The sequence below is a fragment of the Puma concolor genome, chromosome E4 (assembly GCF_028749965.1).
Source record: "Puma concolor isolate L17-30 chromosome E4, mPumCon1.1.hap2, whole genome shotgun sequence".
Lineage (NCBI taxonomy): Eukaryota > Metazoa > Chordata > Mammalia > Carnivora > Felidae > Puma > Puma concolor.
The window spans coordinates 69,017,427-69,032,354 of record NC_141683.1 but is presented as its reverse complement, the minus strand read 5'-3'; the positions used below and the strand labels follow the sequence as shown (position 1 = coordinate 69,032,354).

Here is a 14,928-nt window from a genome sequence, read left to right as displayed (position 1 = left end):
CCAGAGACAGGGAAGACTGAAGAACATGGTTTCATAATCTGTCTTTTTCACCTTGTTTTGTTTTAGACGTTGTGTTGACAGATATTTTATTGAGTTGACTCTAAACATTTTGGCTAATTTTATCAAATATAAATGATTATTGGCATATAGTATTTCCAAAATGATTTTTCCTTTTAACGCGGTCTTTCCTCACCCTCAACACTCAAACCCTCTCAGCAGCTTCTCAAAGGCTCAAAGGCATCAGATTTTGTCCTGACATGCGGAATGATTATATATTCAAGCTTATTAACATTAAATGTGGGAAGTGTATTCTTTTTTTAAGTTAAACACACTTTTAGATACAGTAGACCCTGTATTGTTTTTCTGTGGCCTCTACCACGAAATGTAAAGAAAGGGGCCTATGTGCCTTGTGCACCTGGCATATAGTAAGTGCTCAGTAAATAGTTGGGCGAGTGAAACACAGGACATTCCGTGTTGGTTTTTTTTTTTTTAATAAGACACATAAAAAGGAGGTATTTTCACACCCACGCTTCTTAGAATGTTTCTCCTAGACCCATTCTATTACATCTCCATATACAATCTTTTGCTATTAGGTGCCTATTCATGCCCCCAGGTTGTGAAAATCTTAATCACTCCTGTGGTAGGTCCCAGAGCCGCCTGATCTGCAGTCACCGGTTTCTCTAGCATTCAGGCCACCTTCAAGCAGGTGAAGAGAGAAGTTACCCCCGGTCCTTGGCCTGCTTAGTGTACCTATCTGATCCGCCCATGACGCACATTTCTGGGTCTCGCAAAGGCATGGCCGGTGTCACGACACCCCCCGCCCCCCCTCGGGCCCATAGCCTGGATGGGAGCCTCCGCGGAGCCACCACCCGCCTCCTCCCTCACCTGCGCACTCCAACCCCAGCCTCGGACCCCAGCATGCATTGCGGGAACCACTAGCTCCAGCCCCCAGCATGCATTGCGCAGGCCTTGAGACCCTTTCCCCGGCATGCATTGCGCAGGCCCCGAGGCCCAGCACGCAGGACACGCTGCGCAAGCAGCCCCAGCATGCACTGCGCAGGCCTCGAGGCCCAGCACGCAGGGTGCGCTGCTAGAGCCGCCCCCCCCACCCCCCGCCCCAGCCCCCAGCATGCACTGTGAGGACCTCAGGATCCCAGCAGCCTCGAGGCCCCAGGCTGGCCGGCGGTTACGAGCAGGAAGGGTAGCGGCGCCGACCCTCCCCTCGGGGCTGTCCTCGCCCGGCTCTCTCTCCGGTGTGTGCCAGCCGGACCTTCGCCTCTTGGCCCGAAAAGGGGCCGAAGCGGCCGTGTGGCCACGTCGCTGTGGGTGAGGGCGGGCGGCCGGGACCCTCGACGGCCCCTTAACTTTGAGGGGGGGGGGCGTCTGTCGAGCCGGGCTTGGGGGGAGGGGCCACGCGGGGTGGGCAGGGCTGGGGCGGGGCCGGGGGAGCCGGGCTGAGGTGTGGCGGGGGGAGGGGCCAGGAGCGGGGCGGGGTCAGGGGTGCAAGGCCAGGGCGTCGGGAGCCGGGAAGGGGCTTTATTTCTGAGAGTTTGTGCTATTACGAGGATTCTCAGTTCTTTGCGTGTTGGAGAAAGCTCGTTGGCCAGACTCCCGTGGCCTCGTGTCTTTGCGTAAAGGAGAGCCCTGTGGGTACTCTCTCTCTCCGTTCCTCATCAGCGTTTAGTTTTATTGATCTTGATTCTTGTTCGTTTTCTGTTATATTAATTTCTTTTACTTTTAGCTTGTTCATAGCCTGGCTTCTTTATTGAACACATCAGCCTTCAAAATATTAAATGCGTTAAGGGCGCCTGGGTGGCTCGGTTGGTTGAGCCTCCCGACCTGGGTTCAGGTCAGGATCTCACAGTTTGTGGGTTTGAACCCCCCCCCCCCCCCCCCGGCTCTCTGCAGGGAGCCCACTTGCAGGCTTTTGTCCCTCTCTCCCTGCCCCTCCCCTGCTTGAGCTCTCGCTCTCAAAAATAAGTAAACATTAAAAAAAATAAAATATTAAATGCATTCAGTACTCATAAATTTTAATTTCTAAGTCTTAAGAACTACTGTAGCTGGATCCACCAAATTTGAATATGTGATATTGTAATTGTGGAATGGTTCTAGAGGGTGATTTCCTTATTTTTAATCCATGGTTTACTTAGGAGTGCTATTTCAGATTTCTAAATAGGGAGCACTTCTAAAAGTGCATTTTTGTTGACGTACGATTTATTTGCATTATATTGGAAAACGGGGTCTGCGTAATATTGAGTCTGAGATTTGTGAAGTCTTGTTACGAAGGATATGGTCAGTTTTCATAAATGCTTTATATGATTTGAAAAGTGCATTCCTTGATTTTTATGTATAGGGTTCTTTGTTAGGTCAAGCCTATTAATTGTGAAGGTCAAATACTTCCTTTTTTTTTCTTTTTTTCTTTTTTAAGAGACAGGAACTTTTTAAAAACTTATTTATTTATTTAATTAGAGAATCCCAAGCAGGCTCCATGCTGTCAGCACAGAGCTGAATGCCGGGCTGGAACTCATTAACTGTGAGATCACGGCCTGAGCCAAAACCAGGAGTCAGATGCTTAACTGACTGAGCCACCCAGGTGCCCCAAGAGTCAAATACTTTCGTTTACTTATTACTTTAGTTCACTTGATCTGTAAATCATTGAAACGGGTGTGTTAAAATAGCACACTGTCACTGTTTTTTTTGAAATGTCAGATTTTCTGTAATTCCGTCAGGTTTTGCTTTATATATTTTGAGGCAGTGTTAGGTATGTGAAAGTTGTAAGTTGTAGCTTCTTGATGGATTTTCCCTTCTATTCTGTTGAGATGCAGTTACTCCTTCTTACTGCTTTTCCCTTACTTTGTCTGGTAGAATATTGTTACCAGGTTTTTTTTTTATTAAATATTTATTTTTTTAAATTTATTTTTTTAATGTTTATTTATTTTTGAGAGAGAGGGAGAGACAGAGCATGAACAGGGGAGGGGCAGAGAGAGAGAGAGGGAGACACAGAATGAAGCCGGCTCCAGGCTCCGAGATGTCAGCACAGAGCCCGATGCAGCGTCGGAACCTATGAACTGCGAGATCATGACCTGAGCTGAAGTCAGACGCTTAACCGACTGAGCCACCCAGGCACCCCACCAGTTTTCTTTTTGTTTGCATTGGCATAGTATGGTGTTTTCGATTCCTTTATTTTTTTATTGTGGTAAAATACGCACAGCATAAGATTTATCACTTTAATCATTCTTAAGCGTACAGTTCAGCAGCATTAAGTACGTTCACACTGTTGTGTAACCATCACCAGCATCTGTCTCCAGAATGTGTCATCATCCCAAACTGAGATTCCATACCCCTTGAGCAGTAACTCCCGTTACCCCTTTCTCCACTCCTCATAGCCGCTAGGAACCTCATATAAGTGGAATCGTACAGTATTTGTCCTTTGTGTTTTGCTTAATTTTACTTAGCGTGATGTCTTCAGTCGAGGTTTATCCATGTGGTGGCACGAGTCAGAAAATCTGTGTGTGTGTGTGTGAGACACTTGGGTTGTTTTTGACTCTTGACATTGAGAGTACTGTTGCAGCAAACATGGGAGTGGAAATGTGTCTTCAAGATTCTGTTTTCATTGCCTTTGGCTGTATTTCCAGACGTGGGATTGCTGGACCATATAGTAATCTCCTTTTAATTTAATGAGGAACTCCCTACTGTTTTCATAGTAGCTATGCCAGTTACATTCCCACCAACCGTGCACGATGGTTCCCTTTTTTCCACATCCTCGCCAACACGTGTTATTCCTTTGTGATAACGGTCATTCTTACAGGTGTGAGGCGATATTGTGGTTTTGGTTTGCATTTCCTTGACGATGAGCGTGTCGAACACCTTTTCACGTACCTATTGCCCGGCCGTTTGTATGTCTTTAGAAAATCTGCCCGTTTGAGTTGGATTGTTTGTTTTTTTGCAGTTGAGTTGTGTGAGTTTGTATATTTTGGATATGAACCCCTCATCAGAGGACTGGCAGGTGTTTTCTCCTGTTCCGTGGGCTGCTTTTTTGTTTTGTCGATGGTTTCCTTTGCTGTGCAGAAGCATTTTCATTTGATGTGGTTCCACTTGTTTCTTTTTGTTTGTATTATTATTTATTTGTTTTTGGTGTCATTTCTTTTGGTGTTTCTTTTTTGCTTTTATTATTATTGTTGTTGTTGTTATTTTTGTTTTTGGTGTCATCTGAAAAAAATCACTGCCAAGACCAATGTCAGGAAGTTTATCCCCTGTGTTTTCTTCTAGTAGTTTTGTGGTTTCAGGTCTGAAATTTAAGTCTTGAATTCATTTTGAGTTAATTTTTGAGGGGTAATGTGATTCTGTACCCAATTCCAACGTGTGTGTGTGTGTGTGTGTGTGGTGGGGGAGGGCGGGGGGGGCGTGGTTCTTACCACCAAGCAATGCCCAGACACCTGGTGATGTCCTGCAGTTCAGCTCACTTCTGACACTATCCGTCTGGAGATCCCTTCCCATCTCACGGGTTAAGGGCTCAGTCCTGTAACCGTGTACTGATCCCACCCCCTCCCCACTTCAATGCCAGTCTCAGGCCCGGGTTATCACCTGTGTTTCCGACTGACCAGCTGTAGGTAGGAGGCTGTAATGACTCCTCTGTGGGTTCCATTACTTTGCTAGAATGGCTCACGGACCGCAGGGATAGATTTCATTTATTACCGGTTTGTTATTGATGGGTATAACTCAGAAACAGCCAGATGGAGAAGAGGCCTGGGGACAAAGTAGGGGGAGAAGGCACGGGGCCTCTATGCCTTCAGGTGCACCACACTCCCTGAGTCTCCATGTGTTCACCTGCTCAGTAGCTCTCTGAAACCTATCCTTTTGGGTTTTTACGGAGGCTTTATTGCATAGGCACGATTGGTTAAATCATTGGCAGTTAATTCCACCTGCGGCCCCTCCCCTGTCCCCAGAGGTCAAGGTGGTGGGGCTGAAAGCTCCAACCCTCTCATCAGTCATGTGGTTGGTTCTCTTGGCAACCAGCCTCCATCTGTAGGTGAGGTCCAAAAGTCAACTCATTAATGTAGCAAAGGACACCTTTATCACTGTACTCATTTAGGATATTTTGGGAGTTTTAGGAGCTTTGTGCTGGCAATGAAGACAAAGACCAAATAGATATTTCTTATGAAGTACAGTATCGCAGAAGTGTGAGACGGTGGTCCAGTTTCGTTCTTTTGCATGTGGCTGTCCGGTTTTCCCAACCATTTGTTGGAGAGACTGTCCTTTCCCCATTGTATATTCTTGCCTCCTTTGTCATAAATTAGTTGACTGTATGTGTGCGTTTATTTCTGGGCTCTCTTTTCTGTTCTGTTGGTCTGTGTGTCTGTTTTTATGTCAGCGCCACACTGTTATGATTACTATAGCTTTGTAATATAGTTTGAAGTCAGCTTCTAGCTTCAGTGTTTTTTTCTCAAGCCTGCTTTGGCTATTTGGGGTATTTTTTGGTTCCATACAAATTTTAGGATAATTCTGTTTCTGTGAAAAATGCCATTGAAATTTTGATAGAGATAGTACTGAATCTGTAGATTGTTTTGGGTAGTGTGGACATTTCAATGATAGTAATTCTTCTAATCCATGAGCACAGGATATATTTCTGTTTGTGTCTTAAATGTCTTTCATCAGTGTCTTAGAGTTTTCAGTGTTCAGATCTTTCACCTCATTCGTTAAATTTATTCCTAAGTATTTAATTCTTTTTTGATTCACTTGCAAATGACATTGTTTTCTTAATTTCTCTGATAGTTTGTTGTTAGTGTGTGGAAACACAAATGATTTTTGTGTCTTGATTTTGTATCATGCAACTTGATTGAATTTGTTGGTTCTAACAGAACTGGTCTTTCCCTCTTCAAAGCTAGCCCACAACAGATTGTTGCGAAATAATAATAAACATATATATTATAGGTCTCTGATCCTGGTTCCTGATGCAGGACTCCTAAATCCCTTGTAATCTTTTGGGTGATAGGAGTTTTTCATTTTGGTGGTGGTGGTGGTAGTTGTTCTTATGAGGTTCCTCTAGGCAGGCTCTTGGAGGCTTCTGGAGAGGGGGGCTATGTTATCAGAAAGACCCAGCCATGATCAGGAGCTTGACATTTGCAGCCCTTCCCATCCCTCAGTGTCTAGAGAGGGAAGAGGGGCAGGACGTGGAGTTAATAGGTGGTCGTGCCTGTGTGGAAGTCCCCATAAAAACTCCAGTAAATGGGGTTCAGAAAGCTTTCAGTGTGGTGAGCACGTTCACATACTGGGAAGACGGGTCCCATCTCCACAAGGACAGAAGCTTCTGCACTCGGGTGTAGACTTCGACCTATGTATCTCTTCATCTGGCTATTCATCTGTATCCTTGATCACATCCTTTAATAACTGGTAAATTTATGTCGGTGTTTCCCTGAGTTCTGTAAATGATTCAATTAAATGAGAAGGGGGTCCCGGAAAACTAATTTTTAGCCAAGTCAGACAGAAGTTGCGGGTCTCCTGGGCACCTCCGACTTGCGATTGGCATCTGGAGTGGGGAGCAGTCTCCTGGGATTGAGCCCTTAACCTGTGGGGTCTGACATGGTCTCCGGGTAGGCAGGGTCAGAACTGAGTTAAATTGTAGGACACACGGCTGTTGTCACAGAATTGTTTGGCGTGGGAAACCACTCGTTTGGTGACCGGAAGTACCTGGGTGTGGCAAATAATGTGAAAGGAAAAGAGATATATCGGAGGAAGACTCAGTTTTTCCAATTCTGCTCCACATCACCCTGATACTCTGTAATTTTTTAAGTCCTCTTGTCAAAAACTTTAAAAAAAAAAAACTTAAGATTTTGAATGGGGTTTTATTGAATGTAAGGATCAGTCAAGAGACAAGTGACATTTTAATGTCTTTCTATTAATGCTTAGCTCTTTTGATCTTCTCTAGTACGTGTTTGTTTTCTCTTTGTTAAGTTTCTGCTCTAGGTTTTTTTCTGAAAATTCTGTTTCCGGTTTCATTGAAGTATATTTGACAAAAATACTGTATATATTTAAGGTGTGGAATGTAATGACTTAGCATACCTATGCATTGTGTAATGATTACTGTGAGTAAATTCGCACATCTGTCACCTCGCACTTACACGTGTGTGTGTGTGTGTGTGTGTGTGTGTGTGTGTGTGTGTGTGTACGCGGTGAGAAGCTTATACTCTCGGCAAATTTCAGGTGTACAACATGGTATTATTAACTACAGTCACAGTGCTGGTGTTCACCTTAAAAGTAAAAACTACCAGTTATCTTACCAACAAAAGATGGGTTTACTTGGGAATAAAAGAGAATTGCAATCCAGGACAAGCGAGCCGTGGCAAAACCCCAGGCAAGTCTGGGGAACAAAGAAGAGGTACACTTTTTTAAGGAGAAAAGCGGTAAGTTGGGAAGCTGTTATGAGCTAAAAGTCCACAGGAGTAAACTGGGAGTTCAGAGTGTGGTGGCTTCTCATTGGCTGAGCTGTTGTGAGGGGCTGGGGGGGGGGGGGGCGGCGGGGGGAATGAGGAAATTGTCTCTTCCTTCTGCCAGAGTAGCAGAGTAGTATCCACGGGCAAAGGTAAGGTCAAGTTGGTCTCTTCCTGTCGGGTCTGCAGTTGCTAGGAGTGGTAGGGCTGAGATCTCCCCCTGCCGAAACCCCCGACCACATTTTCACGCTGTACGTTAGCTTTCCAGAACGTAATCGTCTTGTAACCGAATGTTTGTATCCTTTGACCAGCATCTCTCTGTCCCCTCCGTCACTCGTCCATCATTTGATTCTCTAGGAGTTGAGCTTTTTTTCCTCCTTCTTCAGATTCCACATATAAATGATACCGTACAGTATTTATCCTTCTCTGTCTGGCTTATTTCACTTAGCAGAACATCTGCAGGTTCATCCGTGTTGTTGCAATGGCCTGAATAATATACCATTGTATACATAGACCACATTTTCTTCATCCATTCATCTGTTGACAGATACTTACGCTGTCTCCCTGTCGAGGCTGTTGTGAATAATGCTGCAGTGACCATGGGGGTGCAGATACCTCTTTGAGGTGCTGATTCCACTTCCTTTGGAGGTATGTCCAGAAGTGGGATTGCTGGTCATGTGGTAGTTCTATTTTTAATTTTTTGAGGAATTCCAGAGTGATTTCCATAGTGGCTGCGTCAATTTACATCTCTCCTAACAGTGCACGAGGATTCCGTTTTCTCTTCGTCTTCGCCAGTATTTGTTATTTCTCGCCTTTTCGAGTCTAGCCTCTCTGACAGGTATGAGGTGATATCTCTTTGTGGTTTTGATTGGCATTACCCTGATGATGAGTGGTGTTGAGCATCTTTTCATGTCTGTTGGCCACCTGTGTGTCTTCTTTGGAAAAATGTCTGTTTAGGTCCCCTGTCCATTTTTTCATCCAATTATTTGTGGGATTTTTGCTACCGAGTTGTAGGAGTTTGTTACATATTTTAGATATTAACTTCTTGTCACATCTATGGTTTATGCACTTTTTATACCACTCTGTAGATTGCCTTTTCATTTTGTTGATTATTTCCTTTGCTCTTCGGAAGGCTTTAGTTTGATGTTGGCCCCACTTGTCTATTTTTGCTTTTATTACAAGCGCTTTTTTTGTCATGTCCAAACAATCATTGCCAAGACCAGTGTCACGGAGCTTTCCCCCTCTGTTTTCTTCTGGGAGTTTCACCATTTCAGGTTTTCAATTTAAGTCTTTCATCCATTTGCAGTTAATTTTTGTGTATGGTATAAGATAAAGGTCTAGTTTCATTCTTTTGCATTGGAATATTCAGTTTTCTTAACACCATTTAGTAGAAAAACCTATCCTTTTCCCATTGTATGTTCTTGGTGCCCTTGTGAAAAATTAGTTGATGTGTATATGTGTAAGTTTATTTCTGGGCTCTCTGTTCTGTTCCGTTGGCTTATGTGTCTAGTTTTATGCCAGTACCGTACTGTTTTGATTACTATAGCTTTGTAATATACCTTTTAAGTCAGAACATGTGATACCTCTAGCTTTATTTTTCTTTCTTAAGATTGCTTTGGCTATTTAGGGTCTTTTGTGGTTTCATACAAATTTTAGGACTTTTTGTTTCAATTTCTGTGAAGATGGCATTGGAATTTAGATAGAGACAGCACTGAATCTGTAGACCATTTGGTGTAGTGTGGACATTTCCATTATATCAATTCTTCCATTCCATGCTCATGGTAGAGATTTCCATTTATTTGTGTCTTCATCAGTGTCTTAGAGTTTTCAGTGTACAGGTTTTTCACTTCCATGGTTAAATTTATTGCTACGCATTTCATTCTTATTGATACTATTTGTAAATAGGATTGCTTTCTTAATTTCTTTTTCAGATAGTTTGTAGTTAGTGTCAAGAAATGCAATGAAATGTACATGTTGATTTTGTATCCTGCAACTCTACTAATTTATTAGTTCTAACAGCGTTTTGATGGAGTCTTTAGCATTATATATATATATATATATATATATACACACACACACACACACACATATATAGCATCATGTCATCTGCAGTTAATTTTACCTCTTCTTTTGTAATTTAGATGCATTTTATTTTTCTTGCCTAATTGCTCTGGCTAGGACTTCAAGTACGATGTTGAATAGAAGTGGTGAAAATGGGCATCCTTTTCTTATCTTTGAGGAAGAGTCTTTACTTTTTCACCATCGACTATATATAACATTATCTGTGGTCTTGTCATATATAACCTTTATTATGTTGAGGTATATTCCTTCTGTGTCTAATATGTTGACAGTTTTTTCATCATAAGAGGATGTTGAATGTTGTCAAATGCTTTTTCTGTATCTGTTGAGATGATCATATGGATTTTTATCCTTCATTCTGTTAAGGTGGTGTGTCACATTTATTGATTTGCATATTTGAACCATCCTCACAACCCAGGGGTAAATCCCACTTTATCATGTTGTATCATCCTTTTATTGTGCTATTAATTTGGTGTGTTTTTTTGGTTGAGGGGTTTTGCTTCTGTATGCCTCAGGGATATGGCCTGTAATTTTATTTTCTTGTTTCCTAATCTGACTTTGGGATCAGGGTAATACTGGCCTCATACAATGACCCTGGACGTGTTCTCTCTTCTTGTCTTTTTCTGGAAGAATTTGAGAAGGATTGGCATTAGTTCTTCTTTAAAGGTTTGATAGGATAATGTTGGCATTAATTGCTATGAACTTTCCTCTTAGAACTACTTTTGCAGCATAGTTTTTGGTATGTTGTATTTCCATTTTCATTTATCTCAAGATATCTTTTTTTTTTTTAATTTTTTTTTCAACGTTTATTTATTTGTGGGACAGAGAGAAACAGAGCATGAACGGGGGAGGGGCAGAGAGAGAGGGAGACACAGAATCGGAAACAGGCTCCAGGCTCCGAGCCATCAGCCCAGAGCCCGACGCGGGGCTCGAACTCACGGACCGCGAGATCGTGACCTGGCTGAAGTCGGACGCTTAACCGACTGCGCCACCCAGGCGCCCCTCTCAAGATATCTTTGATTTTCCTCTTGATTTCTTCATGGACCCAATGGTTGTTTAGGAATGTGTTGTTTAATTTCTACTCACTTGTGAATATTTCAGGTTTCCTCCTGTTTTTGATTTCCAGTTTTATAACATTGTGTCTGGAAAAGATATGTGATATGATTTCAAGGCTTCTTTAATTTCTTAAGACTTCTTTTGTGGCCTCATACGTGATCTATCCTAGGGAATGTTCTGCATTCACCTGAGAAGTATGTATATTCTGCTGCTCTTTGATGGCGTGTTTTCCATGTATCTGTTATATCCATTTGGTCTAAAGTGTAGTTCAGATAAAAAGTTTCTTTGTTGATTTTCTGTCTGGATGAAGAGTTATCCGTTCTGAAAGTGGAGTACTCAAGGCCGCTATCTATTATTACTGCATTGCTGTATATTTCTACCTTCAGATCTGTTAATATTTGCCTTATATATTTATGTTCCCTAACGTTGGGTGCCTATATGTTTACAGTCGCTATATCCTCTTGATGAATAGATTCCTGTGTCATTATATAATGGCCTTCTTTGTCTCTGGCTGTAGCTTTTGACTTAAAGTTTATTTCATCTGATATAAGCCGCCCCCCACCCCCAGTCTTTTTTGGTTACTGTTTGCATGGAATATCTTTCTCCATCTCTTTTCTTTGAGCCTGTATGTGTTCTCAAAGTTGAAGTGAGTCTTTCGTAGGCAGCATACAGTTGAGCCTTTTTAATCCAATCAGCCATTCCATCTTTTTATTGGAAAATTTAGTGCATTTACATGTAAAATAATTATTTGCAGTTAACATCTTGTTAAATGTCTTCTGGCTATTTTATAGTTCCTTTGTTACTTTCTCCCTTCTTTGCTCTCTTCCTTTGTGGTTTCATGATGTGGTTTGATTGTGGTTCGGTGTGCTTTGATTCCTTTCTTTTACTTTTTATGCATTTACTATAGGGTTTTCCCTGGTGGTTACCAAGAGGCTTACATACAACCCCTTATTGTGATGATAGTCTGTTTTAGGCTGAAAACAATTTGACCTTGACTGCATACAAAAGCTCTATCCTTTTACTCCCTCTCCCACATTTTATGGTTTTGATGTCACAGTTTACATCTTTTTATATTACGTATACATTAAAAATTATTTTAGCTATAGTATTTTTAATACTTTTGTTTTTTAATCATTATACTAGAGTTAAGTGATTTATATACCCCCATTATGGTGATATTCTAAATTTGTCTATATTATCTTTACCAGTAAGTTGTAAGTTTTATACTTCCATATGTTTTCATATTACAAATTAGCACCCTTTTATTTCAGCTTGAAGCGTTCCCTTTAACATTTCTTACAAGGCAGGTCTAATGGAGATGAGCGCCTTCAGATTTTGTCTGTCTGGGAAGGCCTTTATCTGTCCTTCACATGTAAAGGACAGCTTTTCTGGGTACAGTATTTTTTGTTGGCAGATTTTTCCTTTCAGTACTTTGAATATATCATTCCACTCTCTCCTGGTCTGCAAGGTTTCTGGTGAGAAATCCCCTGATTGCCTTACGAGAGTTCCGTTTTAGGAGATGAGATTGTTTTGTCCCACTATTTTCAAAATTCTCTCTTTTGATTTTTGATAGTTTGAATACAGTGTGTCTTAGCTAAGTCCCCTCTGTGTTGAATCTGTATGGGGATTTTTTTTAAGTTCTTATTTAAATTCCAGTTAGTTAACATACTAGTTTCAGGTGTAGCATTTGTTGATTCAACACTTACATAAAACACCCTGTGCTCATCACAAGTGTACCCCTTAATCCCCATCACCTATTTGCACCCATCCCCCACCCATCACCCCTCTAGTGACCAGCAGAATGTTCTCTGTAGTTAAGAATCTGTTTCTTGGTTTTCCTCTCTTTGTGCCCCACCACGATCGTTTGTTTTTTTCACTTCGCGTAATATACTCTACATCCATGTCATTGCAGATGGCAAGATTTCATTCTTTTTTATGGCCGAGTATCAATATCCTGTTGTGTATTTGCACCACATTTTCTTTTTCCAATCATCAGTCACTGGATACCTGAGTGGGCTCTTATTGGCTTCATGCACCTGGACGTCCCAGCTTTCTCCCCAGATATGGGCGATTTTTAGCCATTATTTGAAAACACGTTCACCTCCTTTCTCGCTTCTTCTGGGACTGTCATATCCTAATATTATTTTACTTGATAGTACCCCACATATATATAGGCTTTCCTTAGTCTTTTTCATTCCTGGTCCTTTTTCTCTGATCGCGTAATTTCAAATGATCAAGTCTGCTGTTGATGCTGCTGCATTTTTTTTTCCATTAATTGTTTTCTTCAGCTCCAGAATTTGTTTGGTTCCTTTTTATGGTTTCTCTCTCTCTGTTGGCCTTCTCAGTTTGTTCACATTTTGTTTCCCTGATTCTGTTTAGTTGTCTGTGTTCTCTCGTAGCTCACTGAGCTTCCTGAAAACAGTCGTTTTGAATTCTCTGTCCAGAAATTCATACACCTACGTTTCTTTGAGATCTGTTAGGGGAAAATTACTGTGTTCCTTGGGTGGTGTCATGTTTCCTAAGTTTGTGGAAGCCCCGTGTTGATGTCTGCTTTTGGTGGAGCGGTCTCTCTCCCAGCTTTAGGGACCGGCTTTGCTGGTTAAAGACCACGTGCCGGTGGGTGCAAGGGCACTGGCTTGGGGCAGGGGGCAGTTCTGGCTCTGGGAACGACCCTGCGGCATCATGTCCGCATAGCGTCTTCAGAGAAGTCGGCGTGGGCATCAATTTGTCCCCCCGTGAGGGCTGTTACGGTTGAGGGGATCCCTCTCAACTCGGGGTCTGGCTCCCGAGTGCCCTGGTAGTGGTGGCAGCACTGGTGTCTGACGTGTGGGCGCTTTGGGAGTGACAGAAGCTTTGGGGTCTGAGTAGCCGCTTACCCCACAGTGGCTGCCGGGCCTGCGACGTGGATGGCTGCAGAGTGGCCACGAATCGGCCTCTGCCTCTGCGTCGTGCACACAGCTGGAGCACTTGGGGCGCCGGGACCCAAGGTACGTGTGGGGTTGCGGCCCGGGGCAGCAGAGCGGCAGCCCCTTCTGGGGGGAGGGCTGCAGCAGTGTCTCCACGCGGAACGGTCCGTGGTAGTGGGGGCTGTTGGTTCCCTCGGTGGCTAAGGCCGCTGCTGTCCTCTGTGGAGCAGCACGCGGGGGTCCGCGCGACTCACACTGTGGGATCTTCCCTATGAGCGCCGTGGGGGGTCTGCGGCTGTTGTGGGGGCCGCTGAGATCCTCGGTGAGGAAGGCTCCCGGGTCCTCTCTGCAGAGCGTGCCACTGGGGACTGTGATGGCAGCCCCTGTGTGGCTGATGCTGACGGCCCGGCTCCTTTGTCCTCAGCAGGTGTCTCGGCGCAGCCAGTCTCCGCAGGGGTCCTTCTGTGCAGTGACTCTTCTCTCCCCCCCCCCCCCCCCCCCCCCCCCGTGTGGCTGCCGGTTCTTAATTGGACTCTCGAGCCCCCAGGCCCTTTTTGCACGTAGCTAGCTGTCTGTTCTTTTTGTGGGGGGACAGGGAGTGGGTGCTCCTGCTCCGTATCTTGCTGATGTCCAGAGGCCTGATCTCTTCTCTCTTTATTTTCTTTGCGTTTATAAAGTTTTGCTTTTTCTAACTTCTTGATTTAGTCTTTCTTTATAGGAGATCTTAAAGCTTTTAGTTGCCTGTAAGTACTTCTTTAGATGTATCTCACAAGTTTTAATACTTAATATCTTAGCATCTAATTGTTAACGTTTTGGATTTTCATCGTGATCCCTGAGTTACGTAGGTGTTTCTTAATTTCTGGATTTATGAGATTTCATTTCTTATTCCTTTATTTCTAATCTGGTTGAATTGTGGGCGTGGAATTTGGATTGTATGAAGATAAATTATTTGGAATTTGTTGAGATCTGCATTATGATCAAATAGTGGTTAATTTTGAGACTGTGCCGTGTGCACTTTAAAATACATGCATGTTGGGGCGCCTGGGTGGCTCGGTCGGTTGAGCGTCCGACTTCGGCTCAGGTCATGATCTCACGGTCCGTGAGTTCGAGCCCCGCATCGGGCTCTGTGCTGACAGCTCAGAGCCTGGAGCCTGTTTCGGATTCTGTGTCTCCCTCTCTCTCTGCCTCTCCCCTGTTCATGCTCTGTCTCTCTCTGTCTCAAAAATAAATAAACGTTAAAAAATTAAAAAAAAAATAAATAAATAAAATAAAATAAAATACATGCATGCTCTGGGGCGCCTGGGTGGCTCCGTCGGTTGAGCGTCCGACTTCGGCTCAGGTCACGATCTCGCGGTCCGTGAGTTCGAGCCCCGCGTCGGGCTCTGGGCTGACCGCTCAGAGCCTGGAGCCTGTGTCGGATTCTGTGTCTCCCTCTTTCTCTGACCCTCCCCTGTTCATGC

At 43.5% G+C, this 14,928-nt stretch overlaps 1 protein-coding gene across 1 annotated transcript in view; it reads left to right on the top strand.

The window, feature by feature from the left end:
* Positions 1-1,181: 1,181 nt before the first annotated feature.
* DNAH14 (dynein axonemal heavy chain 14) overlaps positions 1,182-14,928 on the top strand; it is a 334,473-nt gene continuing 320,726 nt past the window's right edge. Inside the window, exon 1 of the mRNA XM_086693941.1 lies at positions 1,182-1,326. The gene's annotated coding sequence lies outside the window, so the exon portion shown is untranslated. The remainder of the gene's footprint in view (positions 1,327-14,928) is intronic.